This window comes from Oryzias latipes, chromosome 3, assembly GCF_002234675.1.
Source record: "Oryzias latipes chromosome 3, ASM223467v1".
NCBI classification, from domain to species: domain Eukaryota; kingdom Metazoa; phylum Chordata; class Actinopteri; order Beloniformes; family Adrianichthyidae; genus Oryzias; species Oryzias latipes.
In genome coordinates, this window is record NC_019861.2 from 17,461,102 (window position 1) to 17,476,275 (window position 15,174).

A 15,174-nucleotide genomic window follows, 5' to 3' on the forward strand; every position below is an offset into this window, starting at 1 on the left:
GCACTGCATCCTCATCTGTGACCATCTGTGCTCCTATTGTTCTTTGTGTTGAAGGACAAAACATTTCAAGCAGGAGAATAAAAAAAAGGACTTCAATCACCTGCAAAGCTTGATCTGTTCTCCAGATTCAGGTCTGGATCACGCTGCTGTTCTGCTCCATATTTATATCTTCAGCAAAAACCAATAAAATTAAAAGGAAATCTGCTCAGTTGTGCCGCTGCCTGTTCTAAATAAGATCTAAGATTGTGTGGATAATAAAACAGGTTGACACAATCACCACTTACTTTGCCAGAGCCTATACCTGTTTGTTGTTGTTTTTTTGGAGTCTGCAAACAGCTGAACGTCTGTTTGCTTGACGTAATGAGGACTAAAAGATTGCTCGCCCAAGAAAAAGTCTGCAGCGTGCCTTCTAAAATTTTTCCCTGTCTTCTGCTCTCCCTTTATGCCATGATGAAACCAGATGAAAACACAAATCCCAGCAAGACACAACCACATATAGTATGCAGCACAACTGCACAGCCCCTTGGTTTGTCAAACTTTTGGTTTGATGTCTTGTTAAATCTTACAAGACCTTCACCTTCATAAGAGCTCTCTTAAAGACCCACTCCAAGGAAAATTGTGTTTTTTTGTGTTTTTAACATGTTCTTGTAGCATTTTTCTCATAATGGAGGACATATACCAAGGCAAGCTTAAAATTGCATTTCTGAGTATTTCTTATTCAAATTGATGTGATTTAGGAGCAGACAAAATTAAATTTGAAAAATATTTTAGCTGCGATTTAGGTGCTACAGTCGGCAAGCCACAAGCTCCCTGCTTCGCTCCATTGCAATGCATGCACTTGCAGACAAATAGATCCATGTATGTTTTTGATTTCCTCGTCTGAGCTGGAATCTGGCACAAAACTGTGCAACTGGACAGCTCCAATATTGCTCGCCATTTGTGCTGCACAGCTTTTGTTAGGTTGGGGTTGTAAAGGTTTGTAAGCTTAGCAGGAGAGAGTGCGGATGATGGGAAGTGTTAGCAGAGGCGAATTTCTAATAAACTACTGCCACTCTGCAAAAACTATGTCCTGCAAAATGACAGGTTCTTTTTATTCGGGCCAAAAACAGCATTATAATCATTATTAAAAGACCACTGGGAACACTTTTACAATAGATCAAAAGATGATCGGAGTGGGACGTGATGCAAAAATATTGATAACTGCTATTCCGTTCTGTTTGTGTGTCTTTGGTCCATTTTACCAGTGTATGTGGCATTATGTCAACTGAGAGTACCCTGCGTCTGTGTGCATGTGTACTTCCACTGGAAATACAGCTGCAGCTTATTAGCTCTGGCTAACCACTGCAAAACAGTCCCCTTAAATCCCCCCAGTCTATTCAATCTTTCATAGTCCGCAGAGACTGTCGTCAGTGACCACATAGGCCTAAAACTCTCCCTCTGTCTCTTGCAGCCTCCCTCCCTCCCTCTCCACTGTAATTCCCCCAGTCTCCAGGAATGCTGTTGTTTTTAATTTCTCCCAGCTGCTCTGGCTGGCTGCCCAGCCGCCTGCCTTTCCACATCTGTTCCCCATCCAGCCGCTGTGGAGTCCACACAAACAGAGCCTGAGCCTCTGGCCTTCCACGCCCCCACCCTACTAGGCCTTTATATCAAAACATTCAGGATTCTGACCCTGTGCCCTGGACATAAGGAATACAGCATCAGGTATTTGTGCACTGCTTGTTCAAAGGAAATAGTTGGCAAAAATCAACACTCAAAAAGAGACGTATGCTCCATATCTATCTTTAGTGAATGCTCTTATTTTGGAAGCTTCCTTGCTGTCACTTTGAGCTTGTTTTTCTGCATAGGTAAAGGAGGAATGTACGTGCGTGTTTGCGCATCTGCACATGTATGTGTGTCAGCACAGAGGCTGCAGAAAGATCCCAGACTCCTCTTCATCTTGAGCTGATTTAGAGTTCAGAGGCTTTAAAGCCTTCTTTAATGACAGGGTGGGATGGAGGCCGGTAGTGTACACACATGCATACACGTTTGTACTCACACTCCCATCTGAATCTTTTTCTAACTTCAAGTCTCTAGAAAATCCATTTAAAGACATGCAGAAAAGTTAGACGTAATCAAAATGTCTGAAGCAGATGCATTCACAGATGCGTTTGTAGCCTGGATGTGCTCATACTGTGGCCAGAAGCTCACACATTGTCCCCCATGTTACTTGGAAATCTGTGTGTAGTTCACATGCAGCGCCGGCTGACCAAACATGTTTAATGAAAAGCAAATGGGAGAATGAGAGGACATGGGGCGGGGGGTCATTGGTTCTTCCTAATAAGCCATAAAAATAACTTTTTTATCTCTTTGACCCCATTACTAGAAAAACATATCTGACAAGTAACCAGTTTTTATTTAAACTGGCACAAAAAGCAAGAAAGATATGAAAATAAGTGAGAGTGAGGATGAATGCTTCTCTTTCAGCTTCTCCCATCAGGGGCCGCCACAGCGAACAAGTCGCATGGTAAACTTGGCAATGTTTTACGCCGGATGCCCTTCCTGAAGCAACCTTCTCAAAGCAACCGGGCTTGGGACTGGCACAGAAGTAGAGAAGGGAACAGGGAGCAGCCCGGATTCGAACCTGGGTTTCACCGACGGAAGGCGCCGCAAACCAGCACGAGCTAAACCGGCTCCTGAGAGTGAGGATGAATCAAAGGAAATTTATTCAGGGCCAAAAGGTGCTCAGATTAGATGACTTATATTCCTGTCTTTCAGAGCTGCAGGGACCCTGTCGCGCTGAGCTTATATCTATGAGAGCTGTTGATGTAATTGTATTGAAGTTCTAGCGACCATCTGTTCTCCTCTGGGAGGGCTCGGCTCTTCATGTTGGGAGTGAAGTGGTTATATGCAGCATATCACTACTGCCGACGTGCTTGCAAATGAAAAAAAAAACTTCCTTTTCAGATTTTCCCAACGGCTGCTAATAAATTCCAGATGCTAGACTTTAGCTGTTTCGGCCTCTCCACCGCCTCCTGCTCTCCTCCATCTCCTGTCTTTCTTTATCTCATGTCGTATTCCCTCTTTTTCCTCTTTTGTACTTCTAGATTGTTGACCACTCATTTCACTCGTTTCATGCTCCCTCATCTCCTACCTGAGGATCCATCTCTCCTGGCTTGCTGTCCACCCACAAAACCCAGAGTCATTCCTAAATAAAGGAAGGTATTTGTGACATTTGGTCAAGGCAGGCTGTGCCAAGAACAACTCTCTGGCTAGTAAGACACATCTGGAGTGTGTTAGACTTGCGCTGGTCACTGGTACCGACATGAGCTCTCCCAGCAAACATCACACTGAGCAATCATCCAAAGCTCTGCAGAGCAAGATGCATCCAAAATGACAAACAAACGTGTTTGTTGTTTTCAAATCATATTGAAAACCGTAATTCTCAGCAGATAAAAACAACAGCTGTATGTCCAAATTCTCTGTTGTACTTGTTAGTTTGCTGTTTACATTTTCCCAGCAGTCACAGCACAGTCTTTGAACGTACTGTAGTGCAATGACATGACTGCTCACATGTTTTCTGCACAAGAACTACATTTTAGTGTTTTTTTGTGTGTGTGTGGTTTAACATCCATGTGTGTGTGTGTGTGGGCATGTGTGTGTGTGGCTCCGGGGTCCCAGTGTGAGAAGAACTGAACACCTGAACATCAATAACTGTCATGTGGGCCACCTGGGACCCCACAGCCAGCTTGCACCATGGGCACACAGCCATCACCAGCACAGCTGCCACTGGGAGGGGAGGGGGGACGAGGGTAAAGACAGAGAGAGAGAGCTGAGACAGGGGGGAGGAAGTAAGAGACATGAAACACACAGACATGAGGAAGTGAGTGTGTGTGCATGTGCATCTGGACTGAATAGATGGACAGGCAGACATTTACATGGAGGTTCTGCTCCAGATGAAAACTCTCCCTTTGTTTCCTCTCATTTACATCTTCTTTCCCTAGTCCTGCCAGCTGTGTGTCTAATTTTGCCAGCTGAAAGCTCAGCCTCAGGCAGTCATGAACCAACATATGAGCTGACTTTTCATTGTCTTTCCTCTTTCTGATGAGTCCAGAAACCAGGCTGGCTGCATCAGTTATGATGCTGCGTTCACACCGCCCTCGGCAATACGCTTTCAAGCGACCACTTTTAATGAAAAGTCTATGTAAACGAACGTTTAAAGCTCGATCTCGTGTTTGTGCGTCACTAAGCACATTTCTACCACCATTTTTGGGCTCTACGTACAAAACGGATGTCCACTGAACGCCCTGAACGTTAAACCAGGTGGAAATTTGACCAAACGGGGCCTCATATTTGATAGATGACGTCCCTTATAATTCACGGATCATGACGGAGAAATTAATAATTGTGGTTTGTGCCTGGCTTGAATTCTATGACACCAAGTCTTTCATTTCTAGGAATAGAGCTGTGAAAGAAAAAGACAGTAGCAAGATTCACCAGATTTGTACCGCTACAACATTTCACACCAAGCCTCTTCCAACTGTAGGTGGCGGACATGCGCTAATAAACAGTTGTAAAAGAACAAGAAGAAGCCCCTCCCTGGTTGTGCAGTGTGGACACCATGGGCTAAACACAAGTTCAGGACTGCAAGTCAAACGTCTGATGTGAACATAGCATGAAAGAAACTGACAATATTTAAAACTCTGGTCTAAAAACAGCGTTCCAGAAACACTGAGGCCCAAAATCTTTCCATAAAATAAACAACTGAAGTGGGAGTGGTCCTGCAAAAATGTCTGGTTTTGAGTCCAAATGTAGTACCGTAATTTTCGGACTAGATTGAGCAGACCTGATTATAAGCAGCACTCATTACATTCTTAAAGGATAAAACATTTTGTACATACATAAGCCGCACCTGCCTATAAGCCACATGTGCCCACATTGAAACATGTGTTGTAGAATGAGGATGTGAATGCGCTGAAACCATGCGCCGCGTGTGTAAGTAAGAGGGGAGAGCTCGTGCAGCGCAAGAGGGAGCGCTCTCACTCACTATTGCGCTGCTCCAAGCAATATGGTAGTAACAGCACTAACAGGGCAGGTTAAAAAAGAGCAGCAGTAACTTATAGACGTGCCTCTGCGCGGCACGCGCCTCCTGTGCACTGAAACCATGGAAGTCTTCCTCCTTAGTGTCAGATTGGAATAGCGTCAGATATTCTTCACCACACACTCTCTCAATGTCTCTTTCGTTGTCACTGTCAGCGTCACTCTCATCCTGAGGCAAATTCACTCCTGATCTTGCGCTGTCCTCTCCGTCACGCAGCAGACCGGCTTTTCCAAACCCATTGGTGATTGTGAATTTTTTCACACTGCTTTTAACGATTGCTTTGAACTTCCTGCATTTTCCATGATGAGGGTCTGTTCGTGCTATTCATTCACAAAGCAGGAATTTAGATTAAACTTGCGTCTTCCTCGACACATTTACCGTATTCCCCCTGTATCACTTTTACCGTTTATACTCGAGCGCCCTTAGCACTCGTTAGATAAAATGCATAAAGGGAAAAATATGCATAAATTAGCTGCATCATTGAATAAGCTGCAGGGTTGAAAGCTCGTGACAAAAGTAGCGGCTTATAATCCGGAAATAATGGTACTTGCAGAATTACTACATTGACTAGCATCAAGACACTGTCCTGGAATCACAATTTTAACTAAAAAGCTAGGTTTAATTTTTACCTTTAACAATAATTTTATGCTAAACCTGAAGTTGCACTGTAATCCAGTATTTACCTTCTGAATGACTGTGGATGTGTATTCAAGTAACTTCTTGCGTTAACATTTCTTTGGATTTTTTATTCAAAAGACAAAAACAAGTCACAAATGCCTATCTTGTCTCCAAGCATATTTGCAATGCGTGCATCTACTTTAATAAGCTCCCCCATCCAAACACCTGCAGCTTCAACCAACGCCTATTAGCTCATCATGCTTTTAATTACTCTGTTAATTGCATACAGGCGGCATGAAGGGCAGCCTGGGAATAGGGCAAGGAGGGCCTCGTGAGAACTCCGTCTGATAAACCTGACAAACAAGAAAGGAGGATTTTCCTCCAACAGCAGCAGAGGAGAAGGAAAACAGGGGATGGCTCCAAACACAACTGCTCTGTGTGGATTCACCTTTTACTCTGGTCAGCTAGACCCAGCAGCCGAGGCTGAGACATGAATGACGAGAAAGACTGGGGAAACAGGAGACATAGAAGAAGCTGTTCGTCTGTGAATGACTGCACCACATCTGGATTAGCTCATATTGGTCAGGGACGAATTGGGGGGTTGGAGTGGGCCGTGCTGGAGGGGACGGCTGAGAGAAGCAAGCGTGGGAATATCTCACTGTTAAGTTTAGGGCATGCAGGCTTATTGTGTTTGTGGGAGAGTTAGGCTGAAGTCTCCACAGAGTGACCTGTCTGTCACAGAGCTCTGCCATAACACAAACATCCTCTAAGCTGTACAAGCTGGACACGCACACATGCATGCAGATACAGAGCAGCTGATGTGAGAATCAGCTTGAGAAACTCTGTTTGGCTTTTTTGAGCTATGTGACATTTAACTTTCACTCTTAGCGTGCTTCTTTATTGATCTAGCTGCTGTGTGGCTCTTGCCTTGCAGCAGATGTCCTCCCACCATGTCTTCCAGGAGCAGTGTTTGAGGAGGTGTCTCCAGGAAACGGTGGCCGGCAGCTCGCTTCCTGTGTGACAGGTGCGCGATGGAAGCCCGACAGCTGCTGTCCTGTCCCTCTCTGTGTTCCTCTCTCCTGTTTCTCCTTCTTTCTAGCCAGCTGCAGCAGCTCTGTTTGTTCTTACATCACCGCTGCTGCCTGGTGATTTATTGAGGACAAAAGGCTTCGTTTTGACCCTGGCAATATGCGCATAAACACAAGCACGGAGGCACAGATTGCATCGCAGGCTTGATATCGACATGTGCGATGGTGAAAACGAGTTTGAGAACGGCTTTGTGAGCTGGTAAAATCTGACACTGAGCTGTCACTTGGAGCTGGGATGGGAAAACAAACAGCAGATTAGCCATTTATGCAGTGTGATGTCTTGTATCCCGTTTCATTCTGTGTTAAGTGTCTGCCCTGTCACTGCGGAGCTGTCAGCACTGACAAAACTGTCTGTAGCCTGAACTGCTCCCTAGCCTGCCATTGCTCTCATACCTCTTCATTTGGCTCACAGGCACAGTAACAAAGCTGCTGACATTAGCCAGGCACGGGAAGGGTATTGTGTATTATCCTTCGAGACCCCATAGTTTGCACACACACACACACCAAGAAATAGAATGTGCTCGAGACAGGGAGCCTTCATGTGACAGGTTACAGAGAAGCTTTGACAGCTTCTCCATTTAGCCTGCAGCCAGCACATGCTGGAAGCTACAGAAACAAATACCAGCTACTCCTCTGGGCCATTTGCCGACTCCAGGACGCCACCACAAAAACAGAGCTGGTCAATGAAGCAACTGAGTGACGGCTGGGCCAATAACCCCCTGATTATGTTTGCTAATTAGTAACTTGGAATGATCTGGACTCACGTTGTCACAGTTAGGAATTGCTCTTCAGTGACAATATTTCATTTTTGTTATGTTTGTATTCAAAATGCTCTTACTGCCTTGTGCTCTGGACTACATAAGTATGTTAAAATGCGCTTTTACTTTCCCAAGGTTTGAGTGCGGTTTAGGAGGAACTTGTGGCTTTCATTCTGACTGTTCAGGCCACTTCCATTTATGATTCTGAGGTATAAATATGTCGGTGAAGGTTTTCCTTGATTCACGTGGCGCTGTCATGAACTTGAGTCACAGAATCTGCACTTAAAATCTTCTTCCTTGAAATATTGTGGTGAAAACTTTCAAGGAAGGAGATTTTAAATCTGTGGTATAAACAGAAGACAGGTCACTAAACTAATGTTGACAACTCTCTTAAAAGTTATTCCAGTTAAAGATTCATGAGAATCTGTGAAGTCTCACCTTTTTTTTCATTAACAATATGTATATCTGAGTGTTATATGTGTGTGCGTTGTTTTGCATGTGTTTGTTTCAGAGGGGAGGGGGTGGCAAGAGAGACCGACAGGCAGAGGAAGGAAGGCTGGAGCCAAGATTAAGGTCTCCACAACTAACTGGTAACACAACGGTACTCAGTGGTTCAGCTTCCCATTCGGAGAGACGGAACCATCTGTGTGGCACGGGATCTGTTTCCAGAAGATAACGACACCTTTAATTTAGCAGAAAAAAAAAACTGTAAGGAGACAAAGAGAGCAAATGTGAAAGAGACGCGCCTTCCTTCCCATTCTCCGAATGCGCGCTCCTCCCTTGCAGCACTTCCCTATCCAGAGAGGACCTCTTTGGAAGGGGTCTGTGCTCCTTTACAGTTTGTTTACTTCTTATCCTGATAAAGGCCTCAGTGTGGAACACAGGGGAAGGGGAGGGATCCTTTATATCAAGTACCGGTGGTGATATGAACTTCCCATTCTCTCCGTTGGTCAGTCCTCTCAGTTTGATAAGAAGCCGCCACACAGCTAGGTTATATTGGCCCAGCTGTTTCCTCTGTTTGACTCTGATCTGAGCCTGTTTCCTACCGTCGTGTAGACGGGATGGGAGGTGAGAAGGTGCAGAGAGGACAAAGGGGTCAGAGGTCAGTGGGCAACAGAGGAAGTAAAAGGTGAGCTGAGAGAGCAGGAGGTGTATTTGGCACAAGCCAAGGAAGGGAGGAGGGGGGACGATGTTTTACCCTCAGCTGTCAGCAGTTTAGATGCTGCAACATTTGTTTGCTCCTATTCACATCTGACAGTTTCTGTGATCTGGAAATTAGCAACCTCTTTGAAAAAGGCATTACTGAAAGTGACATGTACTTGTAGATAGATTTATGCATGATAAGCAATAAGCTGTCAAATGCTCTGCATTTTTTAGCCTAATACAAGTCTGCTCAGAATATAAAAATTGTGATAAATTCAAACAAAAATGCTAAGCATTTGTGTCCACTTAGTTTCACTTCTCACAGTCTGAGTGGGTGCATGGAAATGGGGCTGAGACACTGAGGAAAAAAGAGTTTCCAAAGCACAGTTGAGATTTTTCTTGGCTCCCACTCTTTGCTCTGGTCCCACGGTGTGGCGACAGCAGACCAGCCATCGCTGAGAGTGTTTCCCATTCCATCAGATGTTGGTAAGCTGCCTGCTCCTCCACTCTGGTCTCTGACATTACCCCGTCTCCCCGGGGAGGCTGTCACAGTAATATCAAACACATGTGAAACAGACCAGGTCAAAATAAGAGCAGCGCACACACCCATAAAAAGTGGGAAAGGGCTGGAGGTAACCAGAACTTTCTCAGGAGCCAGGATAGCAGTGATCCAAACAGTTGACATCGCTTTCTGCCTTCAAAACTGGAAGATATGCACACCAAATTTATCTGTAGAAAGTTCCTTATCTTCTACAACTATAAACGCAAACAGAAGTAATTTGCCAACGCAGTCGTTCATCTTTAAAACATGAGGTTCTCCTCTCACACGTAGAGAAATTGCAAACAGATCTAACTGAATAGGCCATAAAATGCAACACCAGACCTGTATGTTTTAGCCAAACAAAGAAAAACAAGCGCACGCTCACGAATGCCACATATCTAGTTTGTGAAGGTCCCAGGTGTTTGTGTTGTGCTGACCACCTGACCGAGTCGCGGTGCGCTCGCTGCTCCCGCCCACCCCGGGCCATCTGTTCCCCTCATTAATTAGAAGACAGTCAGGTTCACCTGTGGTGCACGCATTTATATCAGTACAGTCACCACACACAAAGCCCGCCGAGCAGTCCCACATAGTGGCACGGTAAACAACAAGCAGGTAATGCAGCATCAAGTCACAGGATGGAGGAAACTCTCAGTCTGCTTGCCCTTCTGGCACTGAAGGATGAGGATGTTCAACAGCAATGTTGGTGGTCAAACGCACGAGGAGGTGATTGTCAACACTGCCTCGTGTGGGTACTAAATGGTGGCACAACAGTTGTGAGGAGCACATTTCATCATGTTTCTGCACATGAAGCAGAAGACATCCAAAAGGGTGCACCTGTGGTAGATGGAAACGAACAAACACTGCACACCGGGGTCATAATGAATGGCCTGCCTTTTAAGAGCGCTACTTAGTGATGAAGTGGGTACATCTGCTTCAGCAGCCGGAAGGATCCGCTGATTGGCTGCAAGGAGGGAAGACGAGATGCTCGCCTTGGTGGTGTTGAAGGAATATAATGTGCGGTGAGGCAGGGTGTCTGCACTGCGGTTTCACCTCTGCAACCTCCCATCCATTCTTCAAGACTATTATCAGCTGTTCAATTATTCAGATGATATTTACCAGGGCCAATTATGCAGGGCTGTGTCCTGCAGAGAAAATGGCTGGAGTGTTTTACTGTTGCACTCGAAGAGTTCATCGCTGAGGCTGTTCAAGTGGGAGGGAGTGAAAACCTCTAGTTATTTCCTCTTGAAGGTGTAATAAATCACTGGTTCTATTTGAGCTTTCCAATTGATTATTTTTCTGTGGATAACATTCTAGTCTCCCACAGTAAAGCACACGCCCTGCACTCACCAGAAAAGCATGATCGTCACTTTTTTTGAGTTTATTTCGCAAAAATAAATATAAAAAAATAGACAATGATGAAGCTTTGTCACACAAAAAGGTGACGAGCCAGTTTTTTGAGGCAGTTCAGGTCAGGGTAAATGGAAGGCATTTATCTCTTCACACCAGTCACTTTCATGTGGCATAGATGGACGGTAAAATCACCAGAGATTTGCTATCCTCACTTTGTCTTTGATGTGCAGCACAGTCAGGCAGGACAAACAACTCATGACCTCACCTCTGTCTTCCTCTTTTAGCTCACTAAAACATGTACAATAAAAAAAACACATATCTATCTGAGTTGGCCCCTAAGAAACAGAAAAACCAAGTTGTTTTCATCTTCCTAAATTTAAAAGCATTCTTAATATTTACTCTAGCAAGTCTCTTTGTGCAATATACTTCAAAAGTTTCCTTTTAAACAGAAGACTTTTCTTTTTTTACAGTTTTTTAGAAAACAGCAGCTTTAACCAACTCTCAGCCACTAAATCAAACCTGCCGCCATTCAGGGAAGTTGCTTGTTCCAGCATCTCTGCAGGTTTTTACTTACTTTGTCAAGGTCGAGGTCGAGCTGAGGTAATGGCAAAGGTGGTAATCCACACCAAATAGTTTCTAAGGAGGTTTTTAAATAGTCTCAATCCGCATCCATGGGGGGTGAAAATTAAAGCCTTCAGAACCCTTTTTCTCTCTAGCTCTGAAATGCTGTGAGGGGAAAAAAACGACAGTCTTTACACATATGGAAATGTTTAGCTTCCTTTGGGGGTTCAGATGGGGTCCAGGTTTAATAAATTAGGGTGTGAGGTATCTTGCTTCTCAGTTAGAGGGGTAAAAAAGAGAAAATTTAAAAAAATAAAATAAACAAAGCCAAATCTTATTCCTTAATCAAACTGGTGTCTTTGGTTGATTTTGTTTTGAATATTATTATTTTTTGTCTAATCAGTGTCTTCTGCTGTCTCTGTGTCACATTCAGAACTTGTCCCAGTCATTTAAATCCGCTGTACGGAACAATTCTTCCCCCTCCAGACAGAAGAAACAATAGACAGCAGTTTGACCTGCAGCAAATGACGTCCTTTGTGTTCTCCTTTTAAGGAAATAAAACAATTGATCAGCCTCTGATTTATATCTGGAAGTCCTTCCCCAAGTTGGGATGCGGATCTTCTGCGTCCAGGGGGTGTTCCAGCGTGCGCGTCCCAGGGTGTTTCACCTGGGACACCTTCAGAACCGCTGTCACAGTCAAGCCAAAGTCCGTGGCGTCAGGAGAAAGTTGTCATATCCAAATAGGAGAGCAGACCTCGCCTCTGTTTTTAGTTTTTCCTCCTCGCTGCGTTTTCCTGCGAAAAGCACATCCGCGCGCGAGGCGCTCGCCGCTTGTCCGCCTCCGACGCGCCGCTCCTCCGTCAAGCGGCGCTTAGACGCTCGTGTTGAGAAACATTCACGTCCTCAGGAAAAACGTAAAAAAATACTTGTACGTTTTAGAATGGCTTCTTTTAACGTCAGTTCACAATAGAAATGTTTTTAAGTGGGGCAATTGGGGGACTTGTTTTTGTCTTCAGTGATGAGCGGAGCAGGCGAGCCACTGTGCGCAGTAACCGTGGCGCTCTCCTCCTCCTCCTCTCTCCGTGTCCTCGCTGTAGCCTTCTGTCTGCGTTTAAACACCATCTGGAGCTCCCGACTCCACACTACCTCCCTCTCTCTGTCTGTGTCTCTCTATGTCTCTTTCTCTGTCTCTCTCGAGTACCATGAGAGCGTGCTGCTATTGCATAGAAATCCTTGCTAAAGTGACACAGATCTAACCTTATTTATTTATTTTACAAATTTAACTTTAGGATAAATTTGATGCACACTCAAAGTGCAATTTCGAATGTCAGTTAAATCTTTTTGGATGTTTTAATATAGTGCAAAATCTATAAATAAATAAATGAATAAATAAATGAATGAATAAATATGCTTGCATTAAGTCTGACTAGTGTTCGGCAATTTTAAAGGTGGTGACTGCTGCATCATTTTTAATCCCGGGACTCCGCTGTGTTGCAGTACCACATCTGGCCCGTGAGAGCCGCTGTTTCCTCACATCAGCACCACACGGCCGCAACAAGGGCAACAGCAAGCTGCAGACTTTATTAGCGTTGTTTAACACTTTCACAACAGCTTTCTGGGAGCTGCATAATGCAAAAGAATGTGTCAGTCGGCTTGTGAACGTCCGCCAGGAATTATTACGAAGCCTGTGAAAATTTACAGTTTGCTCAGTGTTCAGGTGCCATAAACAGCCTTGGACTGATGTTAGGGTGGACAGATGGAAGACAGGACTTGTGTAGTAAATAGTGCTACCATCAGAGCAAATACTGTCTACTTGTTAATACCACGCATATGTTTTTTATTTTTATTTAAACACTGAAATCACTCATAATTTTTGTTATAGTTTTTGTGTGATAATTTCTACTGTTTAATTTTTTATAGGTGTCTATAATATTTTGCCATCCAGGGAAAGCAGATTTTAATGGCAATTTATGAAACAAATTTCGAATTGGATTTGTAAGACAACGTGTGTATTTATAACCTAACCAAAAATCTGTGACTATTGCAGGGAAAATAACGATATATTGAAGTGCTTTCCCAATCAACAGTCCAAAATTGAAGAGAAGTTTGGATTTTGATTGAGAAAAATCACGAAAATGAGAAAACTATTTTAAAAGTATATCATTTGGTTATTTTTTTATAATAAAGAAAAGGTAAATGCATTTTCCAAGCTAAAAAGAGAAGTTTTTTGGTATCGACACCCCCCAGGTTGACACAAGAATAGACAGAAGAAAGGACAGATAAAGTCCATCTGCCCTCTATATAGTGAGAATTCTCCACCTGTCCTCTTCAGTCTGCTTGCCCCTCCACCCCACCCATCTACCCTCTTTCTGTGTGCGTGCATGCACACAGGCACACACACACACACACACACACACAAACTCTAAGCAGGAAAAGAAGACAAAACTGACCTCACCTGTGTCTACAAATTCAACAGAACCTGCTTGTAAAGTACACACAGACAGAAACCACACTCTGGTCTCTCTGATATATCCTTACTTAAAAACAAACACAGCTTTCACACTAAAGCAGTAAGTGCGTTTCTGTACCAGCCAATGTATAAAGTGACATCCTAAGAATGACATTGGTTAGACCAAAACATCTCACACAAAGATAATACACTTATGTAAAGGTACTAGATGGATTTGTTAAGCTACTGTACGTTCACACCGGCCATGTGACGTGCACATTTAAACGCACTTTTAGCCCACACATTTTCTTTGTTAGCTGAAAGTTGTTGCAAAATCTTCAAGTGGTTCAAATGTGGCAAATCTTGCTCCAGGCTTTTTCTTTCACAGCTCTATTCTAAAATAAAAAATGAAAGACTTGGTGTTACATATTTCCGGCCGAGTACAAATTGCATTGACTAATTTCTCCTCAATAATCAGTTCTCAAACTGTTGGCACTTCCATTAATTAAAAGGGATGTCATCTTGCAAAGAACATTGAATGGCTGTTTTTTAGAAATTTACCCGAAAATAGTCATAAAAATGTACATAGCTGCGCGTAAATGTGAGAGTTTTGAACACAGAAGTCCAAAATGCACATTTACACACGTTTCCATTGACTTTTCATCGGAAGTGGTAGCTTCAATTGGCATTGCCGAAGGGGGTGTAAAGCTGAAGAGTCAAAGTAAGGAGTTCACTTGCAAAAGTGCACTTTTTCAACATGCAACATTTCGGATGAATGACTTTGACTCTGAACTAAGATTATGCAATACTCATTACCAGACTTAAGCCAGTACACTATATTAGGACACCCAAGACTGTAGGAGACCCCCCAAATCCTGTCTTTTTTCCCACTTTATGCAGAAAATCCCTATTTTATCCACATGCAATAACCTGTTTTTGTGCTTTTGAATGTGTCTCCTCAGCCTGCCTGTGTATAGCTTGTTTTTTCATTGTGCAGAATACTTAGAGAGGTGTGTATGTGTGGCCTTGACTGACAGAAGGCTGCTGATGAGGGTTGCATCCAAAGAAAGGATCCCTGTCAAGGTGACAGCACCAAGATTGACAAGATGTTATTCTCCACGGGAACAGTGTCAGTCAACCTGTCAGCCTGCCTGTACGACAGCCTCTCACTCCACTTAATTTGGCCTTTTGTTGAACGGTCACCAGGTTAGTTACGACGCTTCATGGGGTAGACCTGATAAACTGCACAAAGAAGGTACGCCAACGCTCACCGTCACCTTCATGAACTCTCTGCGCCACAACGCTGCGATTGGAAACATCTTTGAAGGCAGTAATGACAAAGACACCTTTGTCTCACCTTCCTTTTTTACTCTATCTCTGCGTCACCAGACACCCCATCCACCGCTCTGGATTCTTATTATGTTGAGCGAATCTTCTGCAAGCTGGAGCACTCGCTGAGACACAAAAACAGAGTTCATCCATTGTGCTGCCGTGCTGAATATGTAGACTAAAAGCATGAGGGAAAGAGAGAAGTTTGCAACATTTCCTCTGCTCACACATTGTAAATCCCTTCCTATAGTGGCAGTCAC

General features: G+C 43.9%; 1 protein-coding gene and 1 long non-coding RNA gene across 13 annotated transcripts in view; one reads left to right on the plus strand and one right to left on the minus strand.

Moving 5' to 3' along the window:
• The window catches only part of cbfa2t3 (CBFA2/RUNX1 translocation partner 3), a 40,657-nt gene that overhangs the window by 20,397 nt on the left and 5,086 nt on the right, over positions 1-15,174 (minus strand). Inside the window, exon 1 of one of the 12 annotated variants that reach the window (XM_011490093.3) lies at positions 11,150-12,475. The exons of the other annotated variants lie outside the window; for them this stretch is intronic. The gene's annotated coding sequence lies outside the window, so the exon portion shown is untranslated. Of the gene's footprint in view, positions 1-11,149; positions 12,476-15,174 lie in introns of those variants that run through there. 12 annotated transcript variants of the gene reach the window in all.
• LOC110017447 lies at positions 5,375-8,247 on the plus strand. Its single transcript, XR_002292853.1, has 2 exons — positions 5,375-6,719; positions 8,053-8,247. It is a non-coding gene; the product is annotated as an uncharacterized LOC110017447 (long non-coding RNA).